This window comes from Pseudophryne corroboree, chromosome 6 (assembly GCF_028390025.1).
Source record: "Pseudophryne corroboree isolate aPseCor3 chromosome 6, aPseCor3.hap2, whole genome shotgun sequence".
In the NCBI taxonomy this organism is placed as follows: Eukaryota; Metazoa; Chordata; class Amphibia; order Anura; family Myobatrachidae; genus Pseudophryne; species Pseudophryne corroboree.
Window position 1 is genome coordinate 46,498,595 of NC_086449.1, and position 13,457 is coordinate 46,512,051.

Sequence of the window (13,457 nt, forward strand, 5' to 3'; positions counted from 1 at the left end):
TGATCTTCTCCGGATCAGGCATCACGCCCTCGGCGCTGATGACATGTCCAAGATACTGGACTTCGGGCTTGAGCAGGTGACATTTGCTCGGTTTAAGCTTCAGGCCGCAGTTGGTCAATTGTTGGAACACTTCTTCCAAATGTCGCAGATGGTCCTCGTAGTTTCTTGAGAAGAATATCACATCGTCGAGGTACAACAGGACCATCTCGAAATTGCGGTGTCCGAGACATTGCTCCATGACGCGCTGGAAGGTGGCCAGAGTGTTGCAGAGCCCGAATGGCATCCTCATAAACTCGAATAAGCCCATTGGCGTAGTGAAAGCCGTCTTCTTGATGTCTTCTGGGGCCATCTGGACCTACCAGTAGCCACTGGTGAGGTCTAGTGTGGAGAAATACACTGCTGTCTTTAAGGCTGTCAGAGATTCTTCGATTCGGGGAAGCGAATAGGCATCCTTGTGAGTTGCATCATTGAGCCTGCGATAGTCTACACAGAAGCGCAGACTACCGTCTTTCTTCTTAACTATCACCAGTGGAGCGGCCCATGGGCCGTGACTTTCGTGGATGACCACAGCCTCTTTCATCTCCGCAATCATGTTCCTCACTGGCGGATACATAGCTGGAGGAAGGGGTTGGTGTCGTTTCTTGATAGGAGGGGTCATCCCTGTGGGGATGTGATGATACACTTCGCCCGCTTGCCCGAAATCTGAAGGGTGTTGGCTGAATGCAGCAGCATTGCGTCACACAATCTGTAGTACTCCGTCTCTTTTATCAGTGGGGCTGTCAATATCACCGATCTGGATCTCGGCCCACCATGGAGGTTCTTCCTCAAGTCGCTGACGTTTCTTTGACTGCCGCCCCTTGCTGAGCTGCGGTTATCCTCTGTCCCACTATGTCTTGCAAGTCGATCCAACTGACCTTCGCCACCGGAAATTACTTTTAGAGTCTGATAGGATACAAGTGTGGGTTCAGAAGATGGACTGGTACCCTCCCGTGTACCGCTTTGGCTAGTGTCCTCGTCACAACATGCAGTTGTTGTCCATACCAGTCACAGGGTTATACCAGAGCCTCGTAGTCTCTCTACCCCGGACCAATTCTTGTCTTGCACCACACCACGTGCTCGGAGTTTGGTCTTAGTAGAACAGGTTGGCAGTCGGTGATTCGGGCCTTTCCAATCTCACCCTGACCATTAACGAATCCCTTTTGGCCCTCTGGCAATTTGACAGTCTGTTGCAGGGCCTTTCGTTCCATAGGGAGCGCTGTCTTCATCTCGTGTCGTAGGGCTTTTACTGGCTCCTCTGGACAGCTTCTCAGGATGTTCATGCCAAGAATCATGGGTAGCAAGTGTGCGCTGGGCACGGTAATAATGAGATATCTTTGGTGGGTCAAGGCGGCGTTTCCTACTTCCACATCGGCTTTCCAGTAGCCCTGAAAGGCGATGGGTTGCCCATTGCTGGCTAGCAGGTGGAGCCATGTAGCGGGTGGGGACACAATGGTGGCTTTGTCACAGTGTTGAAGGAATTCCATGAGTCGGATTGTAGAGACTTGTGAGCCCGTATCAAAAAGAGCTGGTATCTCGATCCCATTGATACGGATGTTCAGGCGGGGGCATTCTCCAACGTACTGCGGCCACCAATCCCATGACGGCGGACCTGTCAGTGGTTCTCCTCCCGAGGGTCCCCCCATTTTAAGGGTCAAGTGGACAGTTCCGTTCGATGTGTCCGCTCTGGTGACATCCCCTACAAATCGGTTGACCCTGTATATCAAACTGATTGGTAGGCCATCAGCCCGACTCTCTTGTGACCTCCCATCAAGGTTGGTTTCTTCCACTGCATTCTTGACACCATTCTCTGCATCGACTCTCACTAGATTCTTTGCAAAGTCCTTCCAGTCTCTGACTCATCCGAGATAAGCTAAGCGTCACTTCTGACATCTGTCGATTCAGGACTTCGATAGGGTCTGGTCCTGGTGGGCCTCTGCCTGCTGAAGGACTGTCCCCGCTCGGGTGAAGGCACCTTCATTTTTGTATGGAGGGATGCTCTGGAGGTTTTCTTCATCAATTTTCCTCGGTGCCCCTTCATCTTCAGTCCCGTCGCCCTGATTCAATCCTAATATCTGTAGGACATCTTCTTTAAATGCAGAGAAAGAACTGTCTGGCTTTTGGCATCTCCACATTCGTAATTGTGACCGAATTGGTTTGCCCTGCGCCCCTTTCATAAATAAGTTAATTAGGGTGTCATCGGTCAGTCCGGCATCCAGTGGGTCCAGCGATCGTACAGCCCTCAAGGCTTCCTGTAGGCCTAGTGCAAATTCTCGCAAAGATTCACCTGGTCGTTGCTTTCTCGCGTACAGACGGCTCTTTAGTTCTGTTATCGTTTTGCAGTCGAATATGTTCCTTAATTTCTGGAATATACAATCTGCACTCTTCTTCTCATTATCCTCCCATGCTCCTACTTCCCTCAGTGCTGGGCCTGTTAATTGTCCATTCAGGATCTCTACTTTTTGTTCTTCAGTGAGTGTATATTGGCGAAACATGGAGAGCATTTTGTCTCTGAATTCCTTGAACGTACTTGAGCCAGGGACTTGTTTTCCTGCGTATGTCGGCAACCATGGGGCCCCAAAGTAGGATGGCAGGGTGATAGGTGATGCAGTTGTCCCAATCGGGTTTCCGGGTGCCGCTGGTGGTTGTCCTTGTCCCGAGGACAACTCCGGAATGTCTGGGTTCGACATCTTGAAACGATCCTGATCGTGACGCCAAGTGTAGTACTGCTATAAGGTGGGTGGAGTGTGCTTGTACCTGAGGTTCAGTCGTTTTGTGATCAGCCTTATCCCATCTTCAGCGATGTCGAGGCCAGCAACTATTCTTCCCGTCACCTGTAAAGCTGGGACAGAAGAACCAGGAGGACCCCGGGAGGGCAACCCAAACACAGTGTGCTCAAGATCCACTGCACAGGGATATGGTGACAATCATTTATTGAGCTGGAACTGTCAGTCACCGTTATAACTCAATTCTCCTTAGGAGCAATTGGATACATTGAACATCATTACAATACCCTATTTCTTTCCCTGTCTCTAACAGTATTCACAGCTTTGGTATCTCAAAGGCATGACAATAACTTGGTCACACAATCAATTATATCATTTGCAACAGCAATCATTTGAAATGTAATAATATCTTTGGACAAGAAACGTCTTGACAATAGTTTCGATACACCTCCTATACTGTCCATGGGGTGTCAGTGTACGCTAGGCGCTAATGTTCAGTTCCAACTCCTGGGAAGGCGTCAGTAAAGGTAAGGTAAGTATTTGTAGGAAGGTGTGCAGAACTAACTGTTGGTAATACAGCACTGCAGCAATGGCTAACGGTATTAACATTATTTGTATCCACGGAGAGGTAAGGCGTTTACAAGCCTCAGTGTTCATACGGGGGTCAGCATAAATGTCACTATCTCTCTTCAAGGCATAGCGCTGTATCAAGCCTTACAGGCCCACCTATATACGCTGGTGAGGAGAAGCAAGAGTTCCGACTGGCAGGAAGCAAACAGGGGATTGAAAACAGGTCTGTGTTGGCTTTGTAGGGTTAGGTGCATCCCCCTTCTCACCCTGGGGACACTGTCAGTGAGAGCCTCTCTCTAGCTATAACCCTGCTGAAGTGAGGAGTGTGACCGCATACAGGTCTATAGAGGTGGTACCTGTGGGATGTCAGTGTTCTCCCCACTGATTTGTGCTGACACCGCGGGGCATGACTCTTGCTGGTCTGGGCGCTTCTATCTCCTGCTGCGCGGCTCACTCAGCGTGTATCCCCTCCCGTTGGCCGGCGTTCCTCAGTGGTCCTAGTCTCGGCTGCCTCTCTCTCTCCACTCCGCTTCCAGCCGCGTCTCCAACAGCGGGTCTCCGCTTGCGGCAGTGGCCCTGCCTCCGGCTCAAGTAGCGGCGGTCACTCCCTGGCAGCGGGCTCCCGGCAGCGTGTCTCTGCCTGCAGCAGCAGCGGCTCCCGGCAGCGTCTCCGTCTCCAGCGGTAGCGGCTCCCAGGCCGTCTCCATCTGCAGCGCACCCCTCAGCGGCCTCCTTTCACACCGTGCTCCGGCACACTTCTGCCCATGGTAAGTCCCTCCTCCTGTCTTCCCGCACTGTTTCCTCCAATCCCCGTGCAGCCAGGCTTCTTTCTCTCCCTTCTAGGGCTAGATTCTCCGGGGTCCCAATGCTCTTCCTCTCAGTGAGACATTGCTAGGCAGCGCAGGGGAGAAAAGGAATTAACCCTTGCGGGGCACTTAACTAGCCCTGTATGCATTACTGGCTGCTGTTAAGGGCTGTTACAAGATGCGGTTCCTTCATCCCAGCATTCACAGCGGCGGCGGGCAGCCATTATGGAAGGAGAGGGGACTGCTGCAGCGGCTCTACTACCAATTACATAGCGCTGCTGCGGCTCCAGTCCCCCTCCCTCCTCCTCCTTCTCCGTTGCCTGCACCGAGGGATCTGCCAGCATGAGGAGCCTGACTGCCAGCGGGGAGAGATGGTAAGTATCTCTCTCTCTATATCTATTTTTATATCTATTCTGTGTGCCGTAATGTGTAAAAAGGGGAACGCTGTCTGCCGTAATATGTAAAAATGGGGCGCTATCTGCCGTAATGTGTAATAAGGGGGATGCTGTCTGCCGTAATGTGTAAAAAGGGGGACGCTGTCTGCCGTAATGTGTAAAAAGGGAGACGCTGTCTGCCGTAATGTGTAAAAAGGGGGACGCTGTCTGCCGTAATGTGTAAAAAGGGGGACACTGTCTGCCGTAATGTGTAAAAAGGGGACGCGATCTGCCGTAATGTGGAAAAAAGGGGGACGCTGTCTGCCGTAAAGTGGAAAAAGGTACGCTGTCTGCCGTAATGTGTAAAAAGGGCACGCTATCTGCCGTAATGTGGAAAAAAGGGGGACGCTAGGGCGTCCCCCTTTTTTAGGAGCTAAAAAAAAACACCCCATCCTGTGACCAATATATATATATATATATATATATATATATATAGAAGCTGGGTAGTACGGCACTCAGACGCTGATAAGCAAATTGAATAGGAGCCCTGGGTAGCTGTCAACGTTTCAATTTAATACATCTTTCTCAAGACATACACATATAAACATAAAAGCACTCACCTTATAACCCCTCACCACTAGTGCATGTTGCGCGGGCTGGAGCGGGGACCGCCTACCGCCGGAGTCCGTCGGGCGGCAATCTCCCGTCAGCTGTGACGCAGTCTGATGACGTCATCGCGCTTGACGCGATGCACGTCAGGTGTCATGGAAACCGGCTGTAAACAATAACAATAGCATTTTCTGAGTAGCTCGGGACTTACTCTGCCATTGCGATCAGTTCAGTCAGTTTCGTTCCTGGTTTGACGTCACAAACACACCCAGCGTTCGCCCAGACACTCCCCCATTTCTCCAGCCACTCCCGCGTTTTTCCCAGAAACGGCAGCGTTTTTCAGCACACACCCATAAAACGGCCAGTTTCCACCCAGAAACACCCACTTCCTGTCAATCACACTACGATCACCAGAACAATGAAAATTCCTCGTTATGCTGTGAGTAAAATACCTAACTTTTTAGCAAATTTACTTGGCGCAGACGCACTGCGAACATTGCGCATGCGCAGTTAGCGACTAATCGCAATATAGAGAAAATCGGCAACCAGCGAATAACTCGGAATGACCACCCATGTGGACTGCAGGGGAGGCATATATAACATGTGCAGAGAGAGTTAGATTTGGGTGGGGTGTGTTCAAACTGAAATCTAAATTGCAGTGTCAAAATAAAGCATCCTGTATTTACCCTGCACAGAAACAAAATAACCCACCCAAATCTATCTCTCTCTGCACATGTTATATCTGCCTCCCCTGCAGTGCACATGGGCCCTCATTCCGAGTTGATCGCTCGCAAGGCGATTTTAGCAGAGTTGCACACGCTAAGCCACCGCCTACTGGGAGTGAATCTTAGCGTCTTAAAATTGCGACCGATGTATTCGCAATATTGCGATTACAAACTACTTAGCAGTTTCAGAGTAGCTTCAGACTTACTCGGCATCTGCGATCAGTTCAGTGCTTGTCGTTCCTGGTTTGACGTCACAAACACACCCAGCGTTCGCCCAGACACTCCCCCGTTTCTCCGGCCACTCCTGCGTTTTTTCCGGAAACGGTAGCGTTTTTTTCCACACGCCCAGAAAACGCTGTGTTTCCGCCCAGTAACACCCATTTCCTGTCAATCACACTACGATCGCCGGAGCGATGAAAAAGCCGTGAGTAAAAATCCTATCTTCATAGCAAAATTACTTGGCGCAGTCGCAGTGCGAACATTGCGCATGCGTACTAATCAGAAAAACGCTGCGATGCGAAGAAATTTACCGAGCGAACGACTCTGAATGAGTTCCATGGTTTTGCCCAACTGCTAACAAAATTCCTGCTGCGATTAACTCAGAATTACCTCCCATGTACAGTGCAGGTGTGGCAGATGTAACATGTGCAGAGAGATTTAGATTTGGGTGGGTTATATTGTTTCTGTGCAGGGTAAATACTGGCTGCTTTATTTTTACACTGCAATTTAGATTTCAGTTTGAACACACCCCACCCAAATCTAACTCTCTCTGTATATGTTATATCTGCCCCACCTGCAGTGCACGTTTTTGCCCAACTGCTAACAAATTTGCTGCTGCGATCAACTCTGAATTAGGCCAACTCTCTGTTATCCTCTCTCAATTGATACCTTTGAAGTCTCTTTACTTGGCAACAAAGTTTATTTTCTACTGTGTATCAGAGAGTCTCTAAAACGCAGTATTTTTACTGTCACTGCTCATTGGCTGGCGTATATAAGCTATTGGATCCAGTATACTAGAACTGGATCTCCTTATTTACACTGCTTAGCCCTGATCTTCGCTGAGATGTGTGGCTATTAACTGTGCGTGGCTGACTGTCTCTCAGCAACTCTTTAAAGCTTATAATGGGACTGCTGATCGACCTGAATAGGTATATGTCTAGTAGCATGTTGATATGAAGCTGACACAGTAAGCAGCAGTTGGTCTAGACTGCAACTTGTCAATATAAGTTTATAATACTAATGAGGTCCTTCTCCAAGGTTACCCTGTTAGTTAATGTGTTCAGAGTTGTTGAGCTTCCAATTTCCCTACCAGTCCCTAGCGTCAGTTCTAAATGGGGGGTGGGTCCTGATAAAGTTCTTATTTTCTCTCTATTAGCTGCTTCTCTTAAGAGGATGGCCTCCCACCCACTCACACCGCCCCTGGCTGTCCGTCAGGGAAGATGTCCACCTCTTGGACCAATTCTGGGAGGATTGGGAGAAGAACTGCCTCACAGCCGGGAGAATCCAGCTCTATCCGCCCAGGCAGCACTCCCGACCTCCATCACTCACACAGTGCTGGGAGGTTTCCCAGAGTATCCCAGTGCAGATAAGCCTCCTAAAAATGGCTGCCTCAGCACACTCCAATGGTCCCGGTACTCGGCTGTAAACTGTCCCAATGCATGCCAGCTACAGCGCGGAATATGTCCTTAACCCTTTCCCTGCTGCAAGTCACAAAGCATTCCACCAATCTGCATTTTGTAGGGGGAGAGAAGTCGCTTAATTGTCCGTGGCAGCTCTGATGGGGTGCCACAAGTGGAGAGTTAAATTAATTTCTATTATAATCGCCTAACCCTTTCAGATTAAGTGTCTTCTCCTTTTTGAAAACGTTATTTCAGGGGTCATTAGGGAACAAATTATATTCCATAAAGTAAACTTAGCATTAAAGGTTTCCATTTACTGTGTCTGGGGAGTGGAAACCCTTGCCTCTTTGCCAGGGAGGAGTGATAGTGAAACATGCCTATATGTTGAATGACTGAGGTCTCCTCTTGCAGAAATACTAGCCATAAGTATATGTAACAAAGGGTGTCCAGCATTTACGGTAAACATGATGACACTCAGGATGGCCGAATTGGTTTTATGGTTAGGGTTAAGATTAGGGTTAGGATTAGTGTTGGGGTTAGTTAAGAAGTCAATAGGAAATTGCATTGTTGGCATGCCAACGGTCAACATTCACAATGTCCTTATTCTGATATACAATATGGACATTATGTTTGTGTTAATATTGTTGACATTTGTTCTATGATGTTCAAGTCAACAATCTGAATGCCAAATTTTTATAACACACCCAACACTTACTGTACATACCATGGCTATGCTGAGATTATTATTATTATTACCAGTTATTTATATAGCACACACATATTCCGCAGCGCTTTCCAGAGAATATTTGGCCATTCACATCAGTCCCTGCCCCAGTGGAGCTTACAATCTATATTCCCTACCACATGTACACGCACACACATTCATGCTAGGGTTAATTTTGTTGGGATCCAATTAACCTACCAGTATATTTTTGGATTGTGGGAGGAAACCGGAGTACCTGGAGGAAACCCACGCAAGTACGGGGAGAATATACAAACTCCACACAGTTGGGCCATGGTGGGAATCGAACCCATGACCTCAGTGCTGTGAGGCAGTAATGCTAACCATTACACCATCCGTACTAGTACCGATGTTACTAGTTTCCCTAATTTACCCAAGTATCCCCATTTCTTTGGCCACTGCACAAATATTTCAAAACTTGGAGAGAGATAATGTTGAGAAGGAGATAAAGTACCAACCAATCCGCTTCTAATTGTCATGTTACATGTTGTGCGTTAAAAATGACAGTTGAAAGCCGCTTGCTTGGTTCTTTATCTCTCTCCACTTTATCTCTCTCTTTCCTTTGATAAATCTCACCCTGTTTTGAGCACCTCATGATCAGTGTTGTAATCAGTTTCAGTCCTATATCCTCCAGTCATTATCTCTGCACAGTAGTTATGTAACTATAAACAAGGGTGCACTAATTGTCCCCTTATCAGCTGAGTGCTTAGGAAGGATCTGCCATGAACTGCCTGGTGTATGCTTCAGGAGATAAGAGGCTTCACTGTCATGGATTGCCTGTACTATGTGTCACACTGCAGAGAGCACATAATAAATGCGTGGTAAAAGCATAACACGCAGCACATTACGCAATTAAAGTATTTTAAACGCGCATAGAGCAACAAGTGACGACAGCGGCTCTCTAGGCTGAAAGGGTGACCTGGCTAAGGCGGTTGTCTATGTGACACTTGTTCAACCTTGAGGGCTGTAGGCTTCACTTCCTCAGGGGGGCTTCTTGGAACACACCGTTGGTCACTCACTATCAGTGCCACTTGCTCCCCTTCTTCAAGGGACTTTCTCAGATCATATTGCTGGTCACTCATTATCAGCACGGCAGGCTTCCCTTCCTCGGGGGCCCTCTTCCCAGATCATAATATCAGCGCCGCAGATAGGCTGCACTGCCCCCATATGCCTAGATCACTGGTCACTTAATTAAAACTTCATGTACCGCGCACTGAACCGGGCAGCCCAGGTGTACACAGCAGGGGCTGGCCTTGCACCTTTTATTTAGCATTAGACTCCCTCATACCTATGTTTATGGTATCAGAGCCCCCCTCATTCCTGTACATGTCGGAGCCCACTCCTGCACACGGTAGCCACCCACAAACCCACATTTCAAGGAAGGAGACAGTGATCCCTCAATGGACAGGTCAAACCGCCCACTCTTTCAATGTGTGTTTGCAGGGTGCGGCACATGCCCAGTCTCCATTACTTTCTACGGTGCATGCACAGTTTGCAGTCCTCTGAGGGGGAAGTCTGCATTTAGGGGTCTATTTACTAAGCCTTGGATGGAGATAAAGTACCAGCCAATTAGCTCCTAACTGCCGTGCCACAGGCTGGGTTTGAACATTGACAGTTAGGAGCTGATTGGCTGGTACTTTACCTCCAGCGACTTTATCTCCATCCAAGGCTTTAGTATATAGACCCCTTAGGGGGGATATGTACTAAGCAGTGATAAAAGTGGAGAAGTGAGCCAGTGGAGAAGTTGACCAGGGCAACCAATCAGCATTGACGTAACATTTATCATTTGCATACTATAAAAGTATACAGAGCAGCTGATTGGTTGCCAGCGCATGTGTGAAGATGCACTGTGGCGGGATTGGTAAGTAACAAGAGGCTCAGGTGGAACCGTTCACGCTAATATTAGTCTGGAAAATCTGGCTTTGTTTAGCCTTCATCCATTATGTGCGTAACCGCACGCCACGCAACACCTCCGCACACTTCATCAAATCTTTTCCCATGTGCTGTTCACACTCACAGCAAGGAACTCTTAGGGCCAGAGGGTTTTTTTTTCAGGTTTGTTAGCAAACCAAAAAAAAACACACAACGGGTCAAAACCATGCTGCACTGCAGGTGGGGCAGATGAAACATGTGCAGAGAGAGTTACCAGAAGAACTGTCTCTGTGGGTGATTTCATGCAGCAATAAAAAATGCTGGTATGCATTGGAACAGGGGTGTGGTGTACAGTATCACAACCACATTGCAATACATGAAACATCCGCCCTATTTCTATAATCCTTTCATTCTTTGCATATGCAGAACAGACTTATCTATATTCTTCCGGAACATCCGGGAGACTCCTTATATTTCAGGTGGCACCATGGACCCACAGAACTCCTGCATCCTGCCCACTTTCTAGTGTGCAGGAGGGGGATTGTAATGACAGTATTGGCAGATCCATGGGGGGGGGGGGGACACACACGACCCAATATGACGCGGGTCTGGGACTGAGGGTCGACAGCACAAACCTTTTTCCATGTCGACCTTGTTCCTGTCGACCTTTTGTCCATGTCGACCTAAGGTGTGACGACCAATTGGCGTCGACCTAAGGTGTGTCGACCTTTGTGCTGTCGACCTGGAGTCCGGATACCATATGACGCAACTCTATGAGAATCACATACTTTTGGCTCCACCCCCTCTTCTTAGACTCGATGATTTGCTGTATGGTGGCACACAACCCCCTCAGTCGCCAGCTGCAAGTCCTTTATGGGCTTCTTCCACAGAGGAATTCAACAAAGTTGGTAACTACTCAATGGAACGTGTTTCGCATCGGTTGCTGAGGTGAAGTAGAAAACCACAGAGCTGCCGGGAATGTAGTCATGTGACTAGCGGTCGGGATCCCACCGGTCACTATACCGACGCCGGAATACCGATCTCTGGCTAGCCTGACAGTCGGCATGCAGGGTGACGACACCCATAGAGTGGGAATAGAACCTGCGCTTGTCCCCTGCCGGCAATCTGGCGACTGGGGTCCCGGGTGTCAAAGTCAGAAAAATATCACGATGCACACTGCCATATTTGCACCTCATACAGGTCCGCGCTGCGTATGCGTGCGCTCTCCCGTGCATGCGCATACTCGCTGTTGCGGGCACCCGCGGGCGCACGGTATGTGCATTTACGGTAGAGTTTATGTGTTCGTAGCGTGCGACTCAATCGTTACATATTTTCACTATATAATGTATTTTGTAGATCATGGTCCCTTTGATAGATTCTGAAAGTTTAGTTAATATAGCATGTTCATGGACGGAGAGATCCCTCTTTGTTTGATACGAAGGGTCAGACAGGGGTCATACAGTGGTGTTTAGTATCCATCGGAAGAGTATTTAATTAGCAATATTCCGGTGTTGGTTTGAAGCGAATTAATCGCTCGTGCGAATAGTTATGGACATAAGAAGTTTATGTCCATTTACTATTATTTGCACTTACTTATCCATGCGGCGGGAAACCTAGTTTCCCACCCACCTGAGCAGTTGGAAATGGTCTCAGCCCACCTGTATGAATCAACCTATGACCTTTTGTTATAGTGCGAAGACGAATTCCTGTGTCCAATGAACAATGAGATTGTAGGGACCATTGAATTGTATTGTGCGTGGGGCATAAATAGACAAGCCGATCACATCCAGCTCACTCTTCAACGGTTCTCATTGCTGATTATCGGGAGCTGGATGTCCAGAGGCGCATGCGATCGTTCCCCTTTGTGCGTAAGTTTTCTCCGCAATCATATTGTCTTTCTTGTTATTGTGAGCCATATATCTCTCTCTCTCATATCTCTCTCTCTCTCTCTCTCTCTCCTCCTCTTTCTCTCGTATTCCCTTAAACGTAATAGTATTGTATTGTATTTCCTGCGTAGTTATCTGGTTAGTTAGTCTATGTTATATTGTAGTGTATGACTTGTACTGTATTATTCATTTTCAAGTATAACATTCATATAAGGCGTTAGACCCTAAGCCCGGTAGTTGTGTATTTCTTATAGTGTTAAGTATTCTCAGAGCGTCGGTGACGCTCGAACAGCTTTAAAGTTAATAAGGTTACACTGTGTTGCATCTACACCCTATCTCTACACTAAGGTTTTACTGCATATTACATTGTTTATGGTTTAGATATAAAGGTTTAAACATTGTGAGCGTCTGCGCCGCTGGTGATCTCCTCGTGGTCCCGAGCGTCCGCTATGCTATAGCGAACCATTACGTTAGTCAGCAGCCAATAGCGTGCCTGCCTGTGATCTCTTGGCCGTGAGCGAACGTGACGCTTGAGCGTCTCGACCACGGCTAAGCGATTGTTACGCAACGTGCGTACCCTAACGGTACTCCATACGTCAATAGCATACAGTGTTCTTAGACCTCTTAAAGGGTTTTAAATAAGATAAATATTTAGCTTTATCAATTGGCGGCTCGTCCTGTCCTTCACATATCTCTGCTAGGTAATTTCAGCAGACATTATCCATCAGCAAAGGGTGGGAGATCATATTCTTCACAGTGCTGACGGGATAAGCATCTGCTTCGCTTAGTAAAGGGTGCTGAGGGAATCCGGAACCGGAGGTAAGAACAACACGCTAGTGTCTTTTAAAACTGTTTATTTCTATCTTGCGTATGCACACACGCATATCTGCATTTCTTTTTCGTGTATTTTCATATATCACTCTCCTGTTTGCCATTTTATAATTGATAAACGTGCTAAAAGAGATTTGTCGCTATTTCATAGTTAAAGTGTAAAAGTAATATATTAAGGGATAAATTGTAAAGCGCACACGCAACTCTACCTAAAGGTACAAGGAGAGATTGGTGTGGTGCTCGGTAGATGATCGAGGATCATCTACATTGATAAACGTGTTAGTTGTGTTACGGTGGACATTGGCTTTGTGTACACGTGTCTCTAACAAAGGGCTGAGACTCGCGTACGCAAAGGCCGACGCACGCAGCGTAAATTACGCAACGGAGCGTCTGGGTACGCCCACGTAACTCAAGTCACACGATAGTGTTGATTTTTAACAGGCGATAAATAGCGCAACAGGCGATAAATAGCGCAACAGGCGATAAATAGCGCAAAACGCGATAAATAGCGCAAATCTATTTTAATATCCGAAATTTAAATTAACAGATCCTTCTCCAAATTTACAACACATCTGGTCTAAAGAAAAATTTCTGCGCAGAAATAGAAATAGAAACAAAAGTGTACATGTGGTGAGTGAATGTGTTGTATACAATTTTGAGG